This window comes from Triturus cristatus, chromosome 7 (genome assembly GCF_964204655.1).
Source record: "Triturus cristatus chromosome 7, aTriCri1.1, whole genome shotgun sequence".
Lineage (NCBI taxonomy): Eukaryota > Metazoa > Chordata > Amphibia > Caudata > Salamandridae > Triturus > Triturus cristatus.
In genome coordinates, this window is record NC_140590.1 from 62202311 (window position 1) to 62222408 (window position 20098).

Sequence of the window (20098 nt, forward strand, 5' to 3'; positions counted from 1 at the left end):
TGCCGCTGTAGCCACCGTCTGACTCCCGCTCTCATCTGCGTCAAGGGATTCCGTTCTTATTCCACAATGCAGGATGCAATACGGTGACGTCATTTCGATGCGATGTGTTGGCCAATCCACAAAGGGGTTGTGTTTCTGTAGCCACGGCAATCCCAATATGACGCCATATTGGGGCGCTCGGATGATGTTAAAATCGATTTGTTCCAAATGGTTCCTCCCATATCTCATCGGAAGGACCCCCGTGTGCTGACCGATGGGCCCCGTCACCAATCGCCTTCCGTCTACCGCATAGACGTCTTCGGGTACTGCTTTGGGAAGAAGCACTAGCCCTAGCCTGCATGCCTCGTTGTGGTCCATAAACATGCCAGTGGCCCCTGAATCCACCATGGCCACAACGGGTATCCACTGGTCATGCACTCCCACGTGCACCGTGATAAACAGGTGTCGTTGTCCCTTAGTGACCGAGTTGGAAAGTGAAGGGATGGATGAGTGACTCCGAGATGCCCCTTCTCTGGTCTTGGAGTCCTCTAGGTTTTCCGCCGGTATGTCCACCACGGCTGTTACCGACCGGTTGGCCCGATAACGTGACGTCTTCGGTTTGGCAGGGCATTCACGTACGTAGTGGCCTTTTTTGCCACAATATAGGCACAATCCTTGTTTACGGCGTGACTCTTTCTCCGTGGCTGTGAGGCTCGCTCGTATTGCGCTGATGTCCATGGGTTCTCCCTTGGATGCGGTGGAAGTTTCAGGACTTCCCACCGTCACATAGGATGGAAGGGATTTTCCTTTTCTCCCATGATCCCCCTTTCTTTCACTTAGCCTATGTTCCAGCCGTAATACCAGGTTGATAAGGCCCTCACATGTCTTGGGTTGAGGGTCAATATGAGCCACGGCGTCCTTGAGCTCATCGCACAGCCCTTGATGGAAGAGCGCCGTCTGTTTAGCAACAGGCCACTTGGTTTCCGCAACCAGCCTTCGGAACGCGTTGAGATACTGCACCAGGTCGTTGGATCCCTGTCTCAACTCAAGCATTTCACGGTCCGCCGTGTACGAGTCAGCCCTTCTGTCGAATACCTTCAGGAATTCCTCGCGAAAAGCACCCCAATCACATAAGAGGGGGTCGTCCCTGCTCACCAGAGGTACGGCCCATTGTGCCGCGTTTCCAGCCAAATAGGATATAAGGAAAGCCACACGAGCCTGACTCGTGGGGAACGCCTTTGGTTTGCACGATAAATGTAGCGCCACTTGTGTGAGGAATACCTGCACTGTGTTAGGATCCCCACTGTACCTCTCTGGTGTTGCCAAGGGGATGGCTACCGGCATTTCCACTACTACCGCAGGGGTCTGGTTCGTGAGGGAGGTGCTGGGCGTGAGCGGGTCCAATTGGATAGCATCCAGTCTGGCTTTTACATCGGCTGTTTCTTGCCTAGAGGCAGCCACTTCAACTTGCATGGCCGCTAAAGCAGCCAGCACATCATCAAGTGTTGCCATGTCTGTTATCGACCGGGAGACAGTTAGTGTTATTAAGGTCGGATATTTTGTAACGCCCTGAACGTCTCAGGATCGTTTAACAGACACGACAATGAGGACGCAACCACTTGTGAAGGGTTAGTTCTTTTAATGAAGGCAAATAAAATACAAAGAACAAACAAAAGTTATAGTCACTGGAATCCTCCAGGCTAAGTACGTTACCAGCCCACAGCACGGATGGTCCTAACCGTCCTCTGCATATGCGCCGATCCCGGCGTATGCCAACAGAGGGCAGAAATGAAATGGCCGACAATGCCAATCGGTAGGCTGTGAGGGGCACGAAGAGTGTTGGGGAGAATCGAGGAGTCAGGGAAACACCCAGCTGGGGTCTCTACCTGAAGGGAGCAGCCGCTCAACCTCTTCCTCAGACTGCACCGGGACGCGGAGTCACCTCCTGGTGATGCGTCACCGATACCCCAATCACAAGCAAGAAGACTGAACCGAGAGCAGCCGCTCGATCGATCCTGTGGACTTCCGAGTCTGTAACGCGGCAAACACCTCCTGGTGTGCGTTACAGCTGGCAGTCCCTGTGTCTCTGGTCGGGCTGGGAGTTACGACTCCAACCAGCAAAAGCGCCACTGCGCTTGGACTCAGCCGAGTCAAAAAGCGAAGCTCAATGGTTGACCGGTAGGGCTTCCGGGTCCTTCACAGGTGACGATGGGGCAAGACACGGCCCAGGGAGTAACGACTCGACCTACCTCCGTTCTTGCCTTACTGGAGCACCACTCCGGAACACTGCTCTTCACGAAGCAGGTACGTCGGTGTAAACACAATATCCGACAGCCTTGTACCTCCCGGTTCCTCCCTTTATAGGGCGTGTTTTCCTTGAGTTATGTAACAGCTCTCCTGTTTACATAAGGGCGTGTTTCCCTTGAGTTATGTAACAGCTCTCCTGTTTACATAAGGGCGTGTTTCCCTTGAGTTATGTAACAGCTCTCCTGTTTACATAAGGGCGTGTTTCCCTTGAGTTATGTAACAGCTCTCCTGTTTACATAAGGGCGTGTTTCCCTTGAGTTATGTAACAGCTCTCCTGTTTACATAAGGGCGTGTTTCCCTTGTATGACAGGAATTCTTGACAGTTCGAATATCCTGTGATGCCTTTCGGACTCTGCAACGCCCCGGCGGCCTTCCAGTTCTTCATGGATGAGGTGCTGTGTGGATATCTGGATGTGTTCTGCGTGGTATACATTGATGACATTTTAATCTATTCAGCTACTCTTCCAGAACACATCACCCACGTACAAGCCATCTTGGAGCGATTGCAGCAACATTCCTTATATGCTAAACTTGAAAAATGTCTCTTTCACGTTCAGGAGGTTGCGTTTTTGGGCTACATCATCAATTCCCAAGGTTTCCAAATGGAAACGAGTAAGGTGGAAGCCATCACCCAGTGGAAACCCCTGCAGAATGTCAAGGCCGTGCAAAGCTTTCTCGGTTTTGCCATTTTTTATCGGCGGTTTATTCAGGACTTTTCAAAGATAATACGCCCCATTTCTCAACTGCTACGGAAAAACGTCCCGTTCGAGTGGGGAGAGGAAGCAGCCCGATCATTCCAGATGCTGTAGGATAGATTCACCCGGGCTCCCATCCTACGTCACCCAGACCCACAACTCCCATTCATTCTCGAAACAGACGCATCACAGCACGCCCTGGGAGGGGTACTGTGGTAAATTTAAATTACCTAGACTTAATTTATGCGGTAAAATTCAATAAGAATAACTCAGTAAAAATAAGAGGCAGAATCCGTGGTATTTGAGGTTATAAAAGGGAATTTATTCCTTACAAAGGAATTGGTTCGAACCAGGCAATCGGGTTCCGTCACCACGAAGGTTCAGGAAGGGATCGGCAATACATTATTGACAGGTTATAATATATATAGTAAATGCATTACAGTAAAGACAGATGCAGGAGGCGTAACAGCTGATAGGAAAGATAAGAATACACATACGTAATAAAAAAGGCGTTACAATAGGCGTGCATAAAGGCGTATACTAGAAATGTCATTAAGAGGATGTCACAGGTGGGTGGATCCATAAAAGAATCCTGCAATGTCAGCAAAAATACATGGCAGAGATGCGCGCGCAGCCGCATGACGTGTGATTGACGTGTAACTAGAGGGTGAAGGGGACTTGACATTTAGCCCTACATGAGGAGACAGAAGTCTGGGATGTCAGAACAACCTAATCCCAAATCGTATCTAATATCTTGTGTTTAAGGAACTATATTATCTGGAAGGAAAGGTCTCTCAGGCAGAGGCTATCCTATACTAACTACTAGTGCGTGTGTAAGCGTCTATGTGTCTACATGTGATGCGAGGGGCATGGGCCTACCATGGCAACGAAAGCTATGAATTACTTGCACGGAGACAGTGAGGCCGGGCCCTTTGCTCTGCAGCTGGAAGGATGTTTACCTAAACTACTAGACAGGAATATATTGGATGAGGAGCGGAGCAGATAACTTGAAGGCTGAATACAGTCTTGGCAGGCAACAGGCCGGGCCAGGCACCGTTAGCCGCGCAGGAAGTAAGACAAAGGTCATGGATACAGATGCAGGTCCAGGCTGGAGCATTCAGAGGCAGAAAGCAGGAAAAGGCTCGATGGCAGAATTCAGGGCCTACCTTGCCAGAGCTGGAAAACGTGAAAAGTATACCATATAAAGACGGTGGCAAGGCATACTTAGGAACGGAATATCTGACCCATTCATGGCAGATCTGAAAGAGGACATGTTAACGTTGGACACAATTGTATTTGCGTCTTCATAGCTTGAAGTGGAGGGAACATACATATACTTGTAGCATGTACATGGAGCCGTTGGGGTCTAAGATAGGGGACACAATTGATCATAAAAATTCATATTTCCTCATTCCCTCCTTGTCCCCTACGGACCCTTCATGAAATATCGATCTTCAGGAATCCATCAATCTGTTCATGTAACATCATTTGCTCTTCTTTCTTCTTCCGGGATTTTGAATGAGAACTTGAACGTGGAATACATGATGTGGCACACAGGCCGCAAATCGCTGGTCCACATTGTAGACACAGGCAACAACTGAATATTATGAGAAGGCCAATACCTAGGAAGGATAAGACTTTCCATCCCCAGGCTGACAACACGCTCCAGAACCAACCGGACCAAGTCCAGGTGCCTGGATTCTGGTGTATCTGGCTTACAATCTTATGAAGACGAGTTATGGCTTTATATACGGATGGCGCGTTTTCTGGAATGAAAACACAGCAACTCGATCCGATGACCCTACAGGCTCCGCCCCTATCGGCTAGGATGACGTCAAGGACAAGACGATTTTGAAGAACAACAATCCGCATCGCAGACTGCTCCTCTGTTAAGTTGCCTAGGGCGGAAGTAGTTTCATTCACTACTGCTTCAAGGGTTCTGGTTAATCTACGTATCAGTTTACTATTAGTGACAACACCTATGTAGGGAAAGAAACCTTTATTGAAATCTGTGTATTGCTCCCATGCTGTTTCAGTGTAGTCGACAATCGGGAGATCTCTCTGGGGTCTATTGTGTACTAGATGGGTATTTCTATGATAATCAGGAGGGGCTAGGAAAACAGGTGGCAGAAGGAATGCAATGTAACAGGTACCATCCCAATCTAGAGGTAAACGTATATATGCGGTATGACCACATATGAAGTAGGAATGACGGGAAACTCTAAATGTAGACTTGCCTTGATCACTGAATTCGATCACAGTGGTACATTTACTATGACCCATGTGTACTGAACCATTCTTTCTTACACATAATTCACCTTTAACTGGAAATACTGACATAGCGGGCAAGACTGGTGCAGCTTCGGATTCAACATTCAGAATCATGAGGTTAAGTGTAAAGTTACCTAATCCATATACTTCATTTTCTAGATCAGTTCCTGTTCTTTGGGGAAGTTCCTCCTTGTTAGGGTAACAGGCTTTAAGCAAAACTAAGTTCAGGTTTCCCCATACCCAGTTGCTCTGGTATACTACAGTATTTGAATCTAAAGAATTAATCAAACTAAACCATGCTCCACAGGAGCCATTGTGTGTGAATGGGTACGGAAAGAGGGGCAGAACTCCTTTGTATTTCTGATAGGGAGGGAGTCGGCCACATATCCAACAATTTGTAGCATTGCTGGTCTGATGGGAGTGATGTAACATACTAATGAATGTGTTGTTGCACAGCGCAAATCTGTAGGACAACTCATGTGGAGGTAATTCACTAAAAGAATGTTCGGCAGTAACATTGTAAGCAGAATGAGCACGCTTGAAAATAGGATAGTACATGTGCAACAGTATACTTGCAGCAATAATCAACAAATTTAGAAAAAACATAATCAACAGTGTCACTATACAGTGACTATGAAGTGATTTACAATATGCACGTTTCTTGAGCTGTTTCTGTCTATCTCTCTCTCGATTTCGGTCTAGAGTATACATGTCAGAGACTAATTCAACCGATTCACCTAGGAGAGGACTTAAACAATCAAATTGTCTGACTTGCTAGACCTTAGTTTCAGTTTATAGTTTTGTGATTCGGTTTTCTCAACCAGGGGGAGTTTTGAGTCAGTCTGTGGGGGAAGGCAGGGCTGAGAGTTCAGATCAGAAAGTGGTCCATGAAATTTCTTGATATGGCTCGAGTGTAGCCAACCCTTGCGACCCTCGACCTTCACTGCTGTCCTCGTGGTCAGGAGTACTAGTCTCGGCGTTTGCCAGCGAGGCTCCAACGGGCTCCTCCTGTCGAAATTTCTTATGAATACAAAGTCTCCGGGAACCACTTCATGGGGCTTCACCTCGGTGTTGTCTGGAAAGGCTGCAGCTACCTGTGAACGGCAAGATTGTAGTGCAGACATCAAGGAAGCAAGGTAATCTGTCAGCATGTTACAATCGACATCAGTTATTTTTCGAGGTATAGGCGTCCCCCACATATTTGGTGGCCTACCGAAGACCACCTCGTACGGGGATAGCCCTGTTCGAGAATGGGCTACCATTCTCATGTAAAATAGTGCAACTGGTAAGGCTACTATCCAGTCGACGCCTTTCTCTCTACAGATTTTTGAAAGTCGAATTTTCAGAGTCTGATTATGACACTCCACGAGACCTGCTGCCACGGGATGTCGGACACAGTGGAATTTCCATTGATAGCCTAACAAGAGTGAAATGTGTTTCATTAGCTCGGATGAGAACGGCTGGCCGTTATCTGAGTACACGATACGGGGCAAACCATACCGTGGGAAGAATTCACGAACTAACTGTTTGGCAGTAGTCGGGGCAGTGTAATCTGAGACGGGATATGCTTCTGTCCAACGGGAAAGAGCACATACAACTACGAGGACATATTTGAATCCTCGACAACGTTCCATCTGGATATAATCCATCTGGAGGACTTCAAAAGGGTGATCGGGAGGTTGAAATCCACCTTGCTCTACAGGAATGCTTTTACCGGGGTTGAACTGACAACAAATCATACAAGTTCGGACTTTCTGTTTGGCTGCAGCTCGTAAGTGTTTGTTGAACCAAATGTGTTGAATACTATCTAGCATAGCTTTTTCTCCCAGGTGCGCTGGACTATGTATTGTGTTAATGATAACTTGAACCATGGAGTCGGGGAGAAACCATATAGATTTTCCCTTCGTCATCCATCCCTGATCTGTTTGGATCCCTCCTAATTCAGTCCATTTCTTTATTTCCTCTGGTGTAGCATGTGTCTGTATGTCAATTACATCAAGGGCGGGATCCCTAACTGTCATGCAGTGTGTTGGTGTCGGAACTATTGTCTTTGTCACGTCCGTTGCGTGATTCCGATTCTGAGCTGTCTGTTTAGCTGTTCGGTCTGCTAGATCGTTACCCTGGGAAATAATATCGGTGACTTTTGTATGGGCCTTACACTTCATGATAGATATCGCAGTAGGTAGATGTATTGCATCTAATAGAGCTTGAATGAGGGGACCGTGTTGAATGTTGGCACCATGAGAAGTTAAATAACCTCTCTCTCGCCAAAGGACTCCGAAGTCATGGACAACTCCGAATGCATAACGTGAATCTGTATATATGTTAACTTTTTTATTTTTGGCTTGAATACAGGCTTGTGTCAGAGCGATGAGCTCTGCTGCTTGAGCTGACAAAGTGTTAATACAATTCGTTTCAATGACTTCAGTGTCTGTTGTGACTGCATAAGCGGCCACTAACTCTCCTGTACTTGTTCTCATACATGAACCATCTACGTAAAATGTCAGGTCTGGATCTGATAATGGAATGTCTGTCAAGTCTTGTCTGGGTTTCGTCGTAATAGTAATGACTTCAATACAATCATGTACCAATGGGTCTGTTCCACTTAATGGCAAAAGTGTGGCAGGATTTAATGTACTACAACGTCTGATTTCTATGTGTGGCTGGAACAATGTTAGTTCATAACCCGTCAGTCGTGCTATAGTCAAGTGTTGTGTTTGTGTCCGATTCAAGAGAACTTCTACTGCGTGTGGTACTTGTACTGTCAATTGATGTCCTAATACTATGGAATCGCTTTGTCTGATCGCTAAAGCTGTCGCTGCGACTGATTTCAGGCACGCAGGAAGAGCCTGAGCTACGGGATCTAACGTACTAGAAAAGTAAGCACATGGTTTGTGTGATCCTGCTTGTTCCTGAGTGAGTACTGACAAGGCAGTACCTTCACGTTCTGTAACAATAAGTGTAAAAGGCTTACTGTAACATGGTGTCGCTAAAACAGGTGCTTGGCATAAGGCTTTCTTTAAGTTTTCAAAAGCTTGTGTATGTTCTGGAGTCCAAGGGAGGACAGTCGATGTCGCTGCCTCCTGGGTTGTCAACTGAATGAGTGGTTTTGCTAGAAATGCGTATTGGGGGCTCCACTGCCTACAGTACGAAGTGAGACCTATGAAGGCCCGCACCTCCTTTTGTGTCTTGGGTGGTGGCATGTTTACAATTAACTGGATGCGGTCAGGTGTGAGCTGTCTCCCCCCCTTGGACAGCAAGTGCCCAAGGTACACAACTTGCTGGGCACAGAATTGTAGCTTCGAAGGGGACACCTTGTGTCCCTTGTCGGCCAGAAAATGTAAAACCGTCAGTGATGCTTTTTCACATTCGGGTTCGCTTCGGGCGGTGATCAGCAGATCATCGACATACTGAAGCAGAGCAGTGTTAACTGGCATGTGGATACTGTCAAGTTGTCTTTTCAGTGCTTGGCTGTAGATGCTGGGACTTTCTGTAAATCCTTGAGGTGCGCGTGCAAATTTAAAGCTTCGTCCATTTAAACTAAATCCGAACAAATATTGGCTTTCCGGATCGATTGGGACGCTAAAGAAGGCGTTCTTGAGGTCAATTACAGTAAAGAACGTTGCTTCGGAATCAATGGCTGTTAGTAATGAAGAGATATCTGGGACCACGGGATATTGTGGTACAATGCATTTATTCAATTCGCGCAGATCAATAACTAATCGATATACTGGGGGTGCTTTTGGATCAGTTCGTTTAAGAATCGGAATGATCGGAGAATTACATACATTGGAGTCGGTTTCCACAACCACTCCTTGTGCAATGAGCTCGTCAATGATTTGCAGTAAAGCCACTACAGCATCTGGAGGTAACTTGTATTGTCGCATTCGTGGTAATACCACTCCTGCTTTGAGTGTGACTCGATATGGTGTAATGTGCATACAACCTACATCAGTGGGGCCTTGTGCCCATAAATGTGCAGGTAGATTCTGTAACCGGTGATCCATGTCTCTTGACACGTAGTGACCTTTAAAGTCACGCAAAAATAGTCGTACTCCGTCCGGAGAACAACATATTATAGCTCCTAGAGCTTTCAATGTCTTTATACCTAACAAGTTTTCTGGGCATGATTTTGTAAGCAATAGATCTGTAGTCCGTGTCAATGGACCAACTGTAAGAGGCAGAGGTTGCGATACTTCATTAACAATAGGTTGTCCTGAAAATCCAAGGGAAACATTTTGTGAGCCTGAGAGGGGTGCCCCTGGGACTTCGTCGTGACTTATTGTTGTTCTGCTTGCCCCTGTATCAAGTAAAAACTTTCTGTCTTTCCCTAATACTTGACTCTGTACATAAGGACCCTCTTGATCTACGGGAACCTCAATAAGGGGTAAGCCAACTTCCCTCTCTAGGCTATTTCATGTGTATCGCTGATAATCTGGATAGTCATTTTGAACATACTGGTACATCTGTTGTGTCGTGTTTTGTGTTGCGGCAATAGGCTGTGGCTGTGATACTGTTACGGTCTGTTGTGCAGCTTGCATAGGCTGTACATTCTGAGGTGCTTGTTGTTGGATCTGATCCTGTCTAGGCGGACGTGGTCTCTCCTTGGTTTTACCCGTAGAGATATTATGTTTCAGAACTGCACAATCGTTTATATAATGACCTGGCTGTTTACAATAGTTGCATGTCCCTTTTACAGGAACCGCTGAATTACTGGACTGTGTCGCACCCTTTTTATGACCGTCAGCTGGAACTGACTGAGCGACGAGCATTTTCATTTTCGTGTCTTTCATACGTCTTTGTTCGTGTTCTTGTTCTTCTCTAATTCTATTCTGGTGATACTGTAACATTTGTAACATTTGTGAAGGAGTGTTAGCTTGCCAAGTGCTCTCAACTTTCAATACTCTGTTTTTAACCTGGGGCAGGGAATTCTCGACCAGTTTTGTTACAAAAAGATGTGGATATGACTCGCTATTTGCTTTTAGGCCGCTATTAATACCAAAACATTTTTCAAATCGGGAATAGAAATCACTAGTGTCTTCATCGGGTTTCTGTTTACAGGGTGATATTGCACCCCAGTCTTCCTTTTTCGTAGTTAATAAACGTGGCAATACTTGTACTAATAATCCTGGTAATGCTTTAATTTTGTCCCCAAGCCCTCGGCCTGCTGTTCGGGCTTTTTCTTCGTTTTCTAATGCGGTCCAATCAATCTTTTGATCTCCCACCTCCCATTCCTTTTCTTTGAGTTTCTCGTAAATACCGGCAGGCAATAATACTTTTAATATTTTCATAATGTCAGGATAGGTATAATCACCCATGAGTAACATGTCCTTTAGTTCACGGTGAAAACCTGCTGGATCTTTGTCATGGCTGGGCACTAATTTTTTCATTTCCAATAGTTCTATTTTAGTTATGGGCGTGTACACAAACACGCGCGAAAAAGAATCATCCACATTTTTAACTGGGTGCACTTCGCGTAAGGGATTCTGTCTGTCTATGTAATACATTTTTCTTTCCATGGAGGGAGCTGAATCATGCTCTGGACATAGGAAGGCACTGTATCTGTGCCGATGTTCTAGAATTTCTTTAATTAGATCGGTACCCATACCTCTCCATTTATTCGTGAGTAATTCTATCAGTATATCAGGTAGGGGACCAGGATCGGAGTGTTCGTTTTTATACAATATAAGGAGGTGTTGTATCATGTATATACCAGCTAAACGCTGTTCGTCTGGTGTGAGATTCAGAAACGTGTGTGCTAGCGCATCATCACTGTATTTTTCAGAACTGTCAGCCCATTGTACTGCTGACCTGGCTAATTCTTGTTCATCCATAGAATCGAGCACATGGTACCCCCTTCGTTCTCGAAGTAATTTATCAGTAGCCTGGAATAAGTGTTCAGGGGTCCTTGGATTTGAGATAGCTGCTTGAAAAATTCTGTTACATTCTGGACGTATCAGACGCATTGTATTATTAAAAGATCTTCCCTTACCTACATAAGCTATCATTTCTCTAGCTGGTAATTCTAATTGTCCTGTGCTCATTTCTGACTGTTCCTCCTCCTCTCCCTCTGATTCAGTTTTATCTGCCTCTAATCTTCTTTCATGTATTCGTTCTACTTCTTTTCTGATCTTTCGGTACATAACTTCTATACTCTTCTGTTTATCATGTTTTCCGTCTGCTATATTCTGACCCCATCTGGTAAGTACCTGCATTTCCTCCGGATCTACCTCAGGCCTATCTCTGTTTCTGATCAAGCAGTTTATGAAGAAGCGTAACAATAATTTTTGCATGTCCACTTTCTGGTATTCCATGGCCTCGCCAATACTTTCAGGACCTTCCCCTGTTTGGATAAAGTGATATATTTTGTCTAGATGACCAATCATTCCTGGTAGCGTCATTAGATAGGTCGAAACTCGTCGTAAACGTACTGATGATAGCAACATTCTGTCGTGTTTACCGGGCACTGGATCATATCTACAATCTGTAAGAGGCTCATTAAATATATTGTGATTAGCTGTTTGGGGTGTACGTTGGTGTGCTAAATCCCTATAAGTCAAACTAGGTGCTGGCGGTGGCGTGGAAAAACCTCCTGTCGCACCTCCTGTCGCACCTCCTGAGGTGCCAAGTCCAAAAGGATTTGTTGGATGTAGGGTAGAGAGTGTAGATGCAGGAAGGACTGTAGAAACAGGTGGAACGTTTAGAACGTGAGGAGGAGTTTGTTGCTGCGGAGGTGGGGGCAGATGATCTTGGGGTTGAGCGTCGTCAACAGGTGGTGCGCGTGGCTGCGCACCATTAGCATATTCGGGGGCGGCATCATCTAAATAGGAAGAAAGGAAAATGTCCTTTGCAGTCTTGGGATGTACTTTAATCGGGAGTAATGGAGGTGGCAGATCTTTTGGTACCTCCCGGGTGGCCTTAGGCAAACCCTCGGCCAGAAGAGGATACATACCATTCATAAGAGTGTTTCGTTGTCTGTCTACTTGTTCTGTTTTTACTCGGATACCTTCGTCAATTAATATGTTTTCTCGGGCTTTGTCTGAATTCTCTCTACTTTTCTCTTCTTTTCTGAACGCTTTCTCTGCGCGTCTATGCGATTCTTTACGCCATAATTCAATGGCATCTTTCTGTGACTGTCTGGCTTTCTTTTTCCATAATACTTCTTCTACTCTCATGATGCAATCTGCATCCCATGTCCCAGCAGCGGGCCATCTCTGACTCTCTGCTAAATCCTTGGTGTAGTCTACCCATAAATCAAGATATAATACGGCATCTAGGCCATGTTTATGATACATAAAGTACCCTGGAGTGTCCCTAGGTGGAATGGGAACAGCTTCCTCGAGTATCCCTTTTCTAGTTTTTATCTGTCTTAATTTCGAGAATAACGGCATCTTTGAACCTTGCTACTTAATTCTTACTTGAATTTTTAACACTTGGACTTGAACACAATTAATACAATAAACACAGTAATGAAGATCGAACAATCACTCATACCACGACATTTAAAACATATCAAAACATTTTAGAACGAACAATAATAATTGGAATAAAACTAGTTAACTGCATAATACTAAATATACTGGATGTACTGCTAAACAGTACAGATACACTGCTGAAACAGTGCAGACCGGATCTGTGTACCCAAACCCGTCTTGACCGGCACAAACCAATGTGCACGTCTAGATGCGTCCCCAGCAACGGTACTCACCGGGAAGCACGGAACGGAAGGCCTCGGAAACTGGACTGGACTGGATCGGACTGGACTCGACTCGACTCGACTCGTGACTTAGATACTTCGGAACTTCGGAATCTGGTGGGCCTCTGTATACCTCGGATCTTGCTCTCTCAGCTAGGCTCTGGTCGGGATTCTCCGCACTCCTCACCGCCTCGTCTGGGTGTTGATCGCAGCCTCAGTCGCCCCCGTTGGCCTGAGGGAGATACAGGAAATCCTGCGGGTACGCGTAGTTGTCCGTCCGGCTGTGGCAGGAGACCGGGTCTGCAACGCACCTCCGGCGCGTGGGGTGTGAGAGGTGTCCCTATTCGGGCGCCAATTATGTGGTAAATTTAAATTACCTAGACTTAATTTATGCGGTAAAATTCAATAAGAATAACTCAGTAAAAATAAGAGGCAGAATCCGTGGTATTTGAAGTTATAAAAGGGAATTTATTCCTTACAAAGGAATTGGTTCGAACCAGGCAATCGGGTTCCGTCACCACGAAGGTTCAGGAAGGGATCGGCAATACATTATTGACAGGTTATAATATATATAGTAAATGCATTACAGTAAAGACAGATGCAGGAGGCGTAACAGCTGATAGGAAAGATAAGAATACACATACGTAATAAAAAAGGCGTTACAATAGGCGTGCATAAAGGCGTATACTAGAAACGTCATTAAGAGGATGTCACAGGTGGGTGGATCCATAAAAGAATCCTGCAATGTCAGCAAAAATACATGGCAGAGATGCGCGCGCAGCCGCATGACGTGTGATTGACGTGTAACTAGAGGGTGAAGGGGACTTGACATTTAGCCCTACATGAGGAGACAGAAGTCTGGGATGTCAGAACAACCTAATCCCAAATCGTATCTAATATCTTGTGTTTAAGGAACTATATTATCTGGAAGGAAAGGTCTCTCAGGCAGAGGCTATCCTATACTAACTACTAGTGCGTGTGTAAGCGTCTATGTGTCTACATGTGATGCGAGGGGCATGGGCCTACCATGGCAACGAAAGCTATGAATTACTTGCACGGAGACAGTGAGGCCGGGCCCTTTGCTCTGCAGCTGGAAGGATGTTTACCTAAACTACTAGACAGGAATATATTGGATGAGGAGCGGAGCAGATAACTTGAAGGCTGAATACAGTCTTGGCAGGCAACAGGCCGGGCCAGGCACCGTTAGCCGCGCAGGAAGTAAGACAAAGGTCATGGATACAGATGCAGGTCCAGGCTGGAGCATTCAGAGGCAGAAAGCAGGAAAAGGCTCGATGGCAGAATTCAGGGCCTACCTTGCCAGAGCTGGAAAACGTGAAAAGTATACCATATAAAGACGGTGGCAAGGCATACTTAGGAACGGAATATCTGACCCATTCATGGCAGATCTGAAAGAGTACATGTTAACGTTGGACACAATTGTATTTGCGTCTTCATAGCTTGAAGTGGAGGGAACATACATGTACTTTTAGCATGTACATGGAGCCGTTGGGGTCTAAGATAGGGGACACAATTGATCATAAAAATTCATATTTCCTCAGTACTCTCACAACGACATCCTGTAAACGGGCAGCTCCACCCTGTCGCGTTTTATTCCAAGAAGCTTACACCCAGTGAGATCAATCAATCAATCAATCAATCATGGAACTTATATCGCGCACTACTCACCCGTAAGGGTCTCAAGGCGCTTGGGGAAGGGGGTCTGCTACTGCTCGAACAGCCAGGTCTTGAGCTGTTTCCTGAAGGCCAGGTGGTCCTGGGTCATCCGCAGGTGGACGGGTAGGGAGTTCCAAGTCTTAGCTGCCAGGTAGGAGAATGACCTTCCTCCAGCGGTGGCTCTCTGGATGCGAGGGACGACGGCGAGGGCGAGGTAAGCGGAACGTAGCCGGCGGGTGGGCGTGTAGAAGGTGAGGCGGCTGTTGAGGTACCCTGGGCCTAGGTCGTGGAGGGACTTGTGTGCGTGGGTGAGGAGTCTGAACGTGATCCTCTTGTTGACAGGGAGCCAGTGCAGGTCTCTCAGGTGGCACGAGATGTGGCTGCGTCAGGGGACGTCCAGGATGAGTCGGGCGGAGGCATTCTGGATACGCTGAAGTCTTTTCTGAAGCTTGGCTGTAGTACCGGCGTAGAGGGTGTTTCCGTAGTCTAGTCTGCTGGTGACGAGAGCGTGGGTGACCGTCTTCCTGGTCTCGGTCGGGATCCATCAGAAGATCTTTCGGAGCATGCAGAGGTTGTGGAAGCAAGCTGAGGAGACGGCGTTGACTTGTCTGGTCATCGATAGGGAGGAGTCCAGTATGACGCCCAAGTTGCGTGCGTGGTCCGTCGGTTCAGGTGCGGTGCCTAGTGCCGGGGGCCACCAGGAGTCGTCCCATGCGGAGGGTGATGGTCCCAGGATGAGGACTTCTGTCTTGTCCGTGTTCAGTTTCAGGCGGCTGATGTTCATCCATTCAGCGACGTCTGTCATCCCTTCGTGCAGGCTGGCTTTGGCGGTGTCGGGGTCTCTGGAGAGGGAGAGAATTAGCTGGGTGTCATCGGCGTAGGAAATGATGTTGAGGTTGTGTTGGCGTGCGATGGCAGCGAGGGGTTTCATGTAGATGTTGAAGAGAGTGGGGCTGAGCGACGATCCTTGTGGGACGCCGCAGATGACTTCGGTGGCCTTGGAGCGGAACGGAGGGAGGCGTACTCTCTGTGTTCTGCCGGAGAGGTATGAGATGATCCATTCCAGAGCCTTCCCTTGGATGCCGGTGTCGTTGAGGCGTTGGACTAGTGTGCGGTGGCAGACAGTGTCAAATGCTGCGGAGAGGTCTAGGAGGATGAGTGCCGCTGTTTCGCCGTTGTCGAGCAGGGCTCGGATGTTGTCGGTGGCTGCGATGAGGGCGGTCTCGGTGCTGTGGTTGGCTCTGAATCCGGACTGTGATGGGTCGAGGGATCCGTTCGTCTCGAGGAAGGCTGCCAGTTGCTTGTTGACGACCTTCTCGATGACTTTGGCGGGGCAAGGAAGGAGCGAGATGGGGCGGAAGTTCTTGAGGTCGGTCGGGTCCGCTGTTGGTTTCTTCAGCAGAGCGCTGAGTTCGGCGTGCTTCCAGCTCTCCGGGAAGGTTGCTGTGTTGAAGGAGGTGTTGATGATGTCTCGGAGGTGGGGTGCGATGGTAGAGGCTGCCTTGTTGAAGACATGATGGGGGCACGGGTCGGTCGGAGATCCGGAGTGGATGGTGTTCATCATGCGTGACGTGTCTTCGGGGGTCACCTCGGTCCATGTCTGGAGGGTGGCGGCGGGGTGCGAAGGTACGACCGATGGGTGCGGGGGTGAAATGTCGAAGCTGTTGTGGATGTTGGCGATCTTGCGATGGAAGTACGAGGCGAGGGAGTCGCAGAGGTCCTGTGAGGGAGTGATGTCGTTGTTGCCGGTGCTGGGGTTGGAGAACTCCTTGACGATGTTGAAGAGCTCCTTGCTGTCATGATCGTTCTTGTCCAGTCGTTCCCGCAGAGATTTCTTCTTGGTGGTGCGGATGAGCTGGTGATGTCTGCGAGTGGCGAGTTTGAGTGCTGTTCTGTTGTCGGCGGTCTTGTTGAGGAGCCAGGCCTTCTCGAGGGTGCGGCAGGCCTTCTTGGAGTCCTTAAGTTTGTCGGTGAACCAGGGGGCCTTCTTGCTTCCGGGCCTGGTGAGGGGGTTCTTCAGTGGCGCGAGGTCGTCGGCACAGGAGGTCAGCCACTGCGTGAGGTCGAGGGCAGCTGTGTTAGGGTCCGTGGTCCTGACAGGTGGGCTCTGGCTGAGGGAGGTGGCGAGCTGGTCGGCGGTGATCTTGCTCCAGTTTCTGTGGGGAGCCTGCTTCGGGTGATGGTGGACCGTGTTCTTTCTGAAGCTGAAATGGACGCAGCTGTGGTCGGTCCAGTGAAGTCCGGTGGAGTGGCTGAAGGTGACGTGCTTGCTGGACGAGAAGAGTGGGTCGAGCGTGTGGCCGGCGAAGTGGGTGGGGGTGTTGACCAGTTGCTGAAGTCCGAGGTTGGCGAGGTTATCCAGCAGGGCGGTGGTGTTGCGGTCATTGTTGTTCTCCAGGTGGAAGTTGAGGTCCCCGAGGAGGATGTAGTCGGCGGAGGGGAGGGCGTGAGGGCTGATGAAGTCGGCGATGTCTTCGCAGAACTGTGCGCGTGGTCCCGGGGGTCTGTAGATCAATTACACCATCTCCGACAAGGAATTACTGGCCATCAAGAGGGCGTGCGAAGAATGGCGACACTACCTTTTAGGAGCCTTGCACACGGTGGAAATCTATACAGACCACCGCAATCTACTGTTTCTGAAAACCGCAAAGGCGCTGACGCCCCGTCAGTTGCGTTGGACTTTATTCTTTTCAGATTATGATTTCGTCATTAAATACCGATCAGGACCTCAAAACGGGAAGGCAGATGCCCTCTCTCGTATAGGAGAATGGGAGAACGATACCTCCATAACCCCACAAAATCCACCGCTCATACTAACTGAAACCCCATCACCCAGTGATGTCATCGCTCTTATTACCTCCCAAGACTTTCTAGAAGATGTAAGAGTAACAGTAGCGGACCTAGACGTACAAGCATGGATCAGAGAAGAATCAGAGCACCGATCAGAAGTAGATGGACTAGCCTATCACTATCATGCACTGTACGTACCACACAAGACCCAGCAATGACAAGTCCTGACGTGGAGCCACGATTCGGTCCTAGGAGGACACCTAGGAATCCATAAGACCATTGCCTGTGTGGAACGCTCCTTTTGGTGGCCCGGACTGCGGAGAGATGTAAAGGAATACATCCAGGGCTGTGCTATCTGTATGCAGGGGAAAGCCATTCATACAAAACCAGTGGGCCTCCTACAAACCTTGCCTACTCCCCCACGACCCTGGCACACCATATCCATGGACTTCATCGTGGAGATGCCCCCCTGTGATGATAAAACAGTAATCTTGGTATTGGTTGATCACTTAACGAAGATGGGCCATTTCATATGGTTAAGAAGGCTACCCACATCCTCAGAGCTCGCTATCGTTTTCCTCCAACATGTGGTCCGGGCTCATGGAATCCCGAACGTCTTGATAACTGACAGGGGCACGCAGTTCACGTCGCGCTTCTGGAAATTCTTATGCAAAACTCTTCACATAGAAGCAAGACTCTCCTCCAGCTACCACCCACAGACAGATGGAAAGACTGAACGCCTGAATCAAACCCTTGAACAATACCTACGCTGCTTCACCCTGCAAAACCATATACACTGGTCCACCTTGTTATGGTTAGCCGAATTCGCCTATAACAATGCCAAACATGCCACACTAGGATGCTCTCCGTTTTATTGCACTTATGGGTATCACCCCAACATGCTTCCGTTTGAATGGCCGGTTCACTCCCCCATACCCAGCATCCACGAGCACCATGCACATCTCAGGGCGGTCTTACTAGAAGTCAAGCAGAATCTAGCCACGGCACAAACCATGCAAAAGACCTATGCAGATAGGACAAGAACCACGGAGCCAGAGTATCAAGTGGGGAACAAGGTATGGCTCTCAACAAAACATCTACATTTAAAGGGGGTTGATAAATTGAAACCAAGATATGTGGGTCCCTATAGCATAGAGGAGATTATTAATCCCGTGGCTATGCGACTCTCGTTGCCTAGTTCCTGGAGAATCCACCCTGTTTTCCATGTGTCCCTGCTCCAGCCATGTCCCAGCAGTACCCGTTTACCATCAAAACCACAGCCTATCAACATAGACGGGCAAGAAGAGTACGAGGTAGAATTGATTCTCGATTCCCGACTAGTGCGGGGAAGGGTTCAATATCTAGTCGATTGGAAGGGGTTTGGGGTGGAAGATAGGACATGGGAACCCGAGGAAAGCCTACATTGCCCTGAGTTGTTGGAGCAGTTTCATGAGGAACATCCAGGTAAACCGGGACGACCGCCGAGTCGTCGGTCCTTGAGAAGGGGTACTGTAGCGATCACCAGCGCAAGAGCGCAAACATTAGGCCAACAGCGAGGAACGCGAGAACCCTGTTCCAGACTCCAACAGCGGGAATCACGAAAAAACGACATTTCCCTGCATGCTCTGGGGCGCAAGTCCCGGAAAGGGCTACTTAAGCACTTCCACGGGAAACGGAAGGTGCTTGTCAACTGTTTTCAGTGGAGACCAGTGGCGGAGGGTGTTCCCCGCCGGATTTCAGCAAGAAGAAATTACAGCGTTTCGACCCAAGGAGAGCCCCGTTTCACCTAGAGGGTGGCGCCGAGTGGAGAACGCGACAAGTCCCAGGAACCCGCGGAACAGATCAGGTAACCCGGGAGAGACGCCCGGGAGCTCCTTTCCCAAGTCCGCTTCCTGATTTAATTTTGTTACTCCGAGACTCGCACTCGTGTGCTGGTTCCGTCCCGGGAGGGGATCTAGGACGCACGCTGTGCGCTCACGTTGTGGCCCCTGGTGTTTCTTTCGAGTGTGAGTTAACACTCCTTCACGTAGCACTATCGAGACATTGCGAGCAGTGCTAGCGTATCATTTCTTTACCTACAGGACCAGTGGGGGAAGGCATTCCAGTTTTTCCCACGAGACGCTACCCAGTACTGACTACATCCCTGTAACGCCCTGAACGTCTCAGGATCGTTTAACAGACACGACAATGAGGACGCAACCACTTGTGAAGGGTTAGTTCTTTTAATGAAGGCAAATAAAATACAAAGAACAAACAAAAGTTATAGTCACTGGAATCCTCCAGGCTAAGTACGTTACCAGCCCACAGCACGGATGGTCCTAACCGTCCTCTGCATATACGCCGATCCCGGCGTATGCCAACAGAGGGCAGAAATGAAATGGCCGACAATGCCAATCGGTAGGCTGTGAGGGGCACGAAGAGTGTTGGGGAGAATCGAGGAGTCAGGGAAACACCCAGCCGGGGTCTCTACCTGAAGGGAGCAGCCGCTCAACCTCTTCCTCAGACTGCACCGGGACGCGGAGTCACCTCCTGGTGATGCGTCACCGATACCCCAATCACAAGCAAGAAGACTGAACCGAGAGCAGCCGCTCGATCGATCCTGTGGACTTCCGAGTCTGTAACGCGGCAAACACCTCCTGGTGTGCGTTACAGCTGGCAGTCCCTGTGTCTCTGGTCGGGCTGGGAG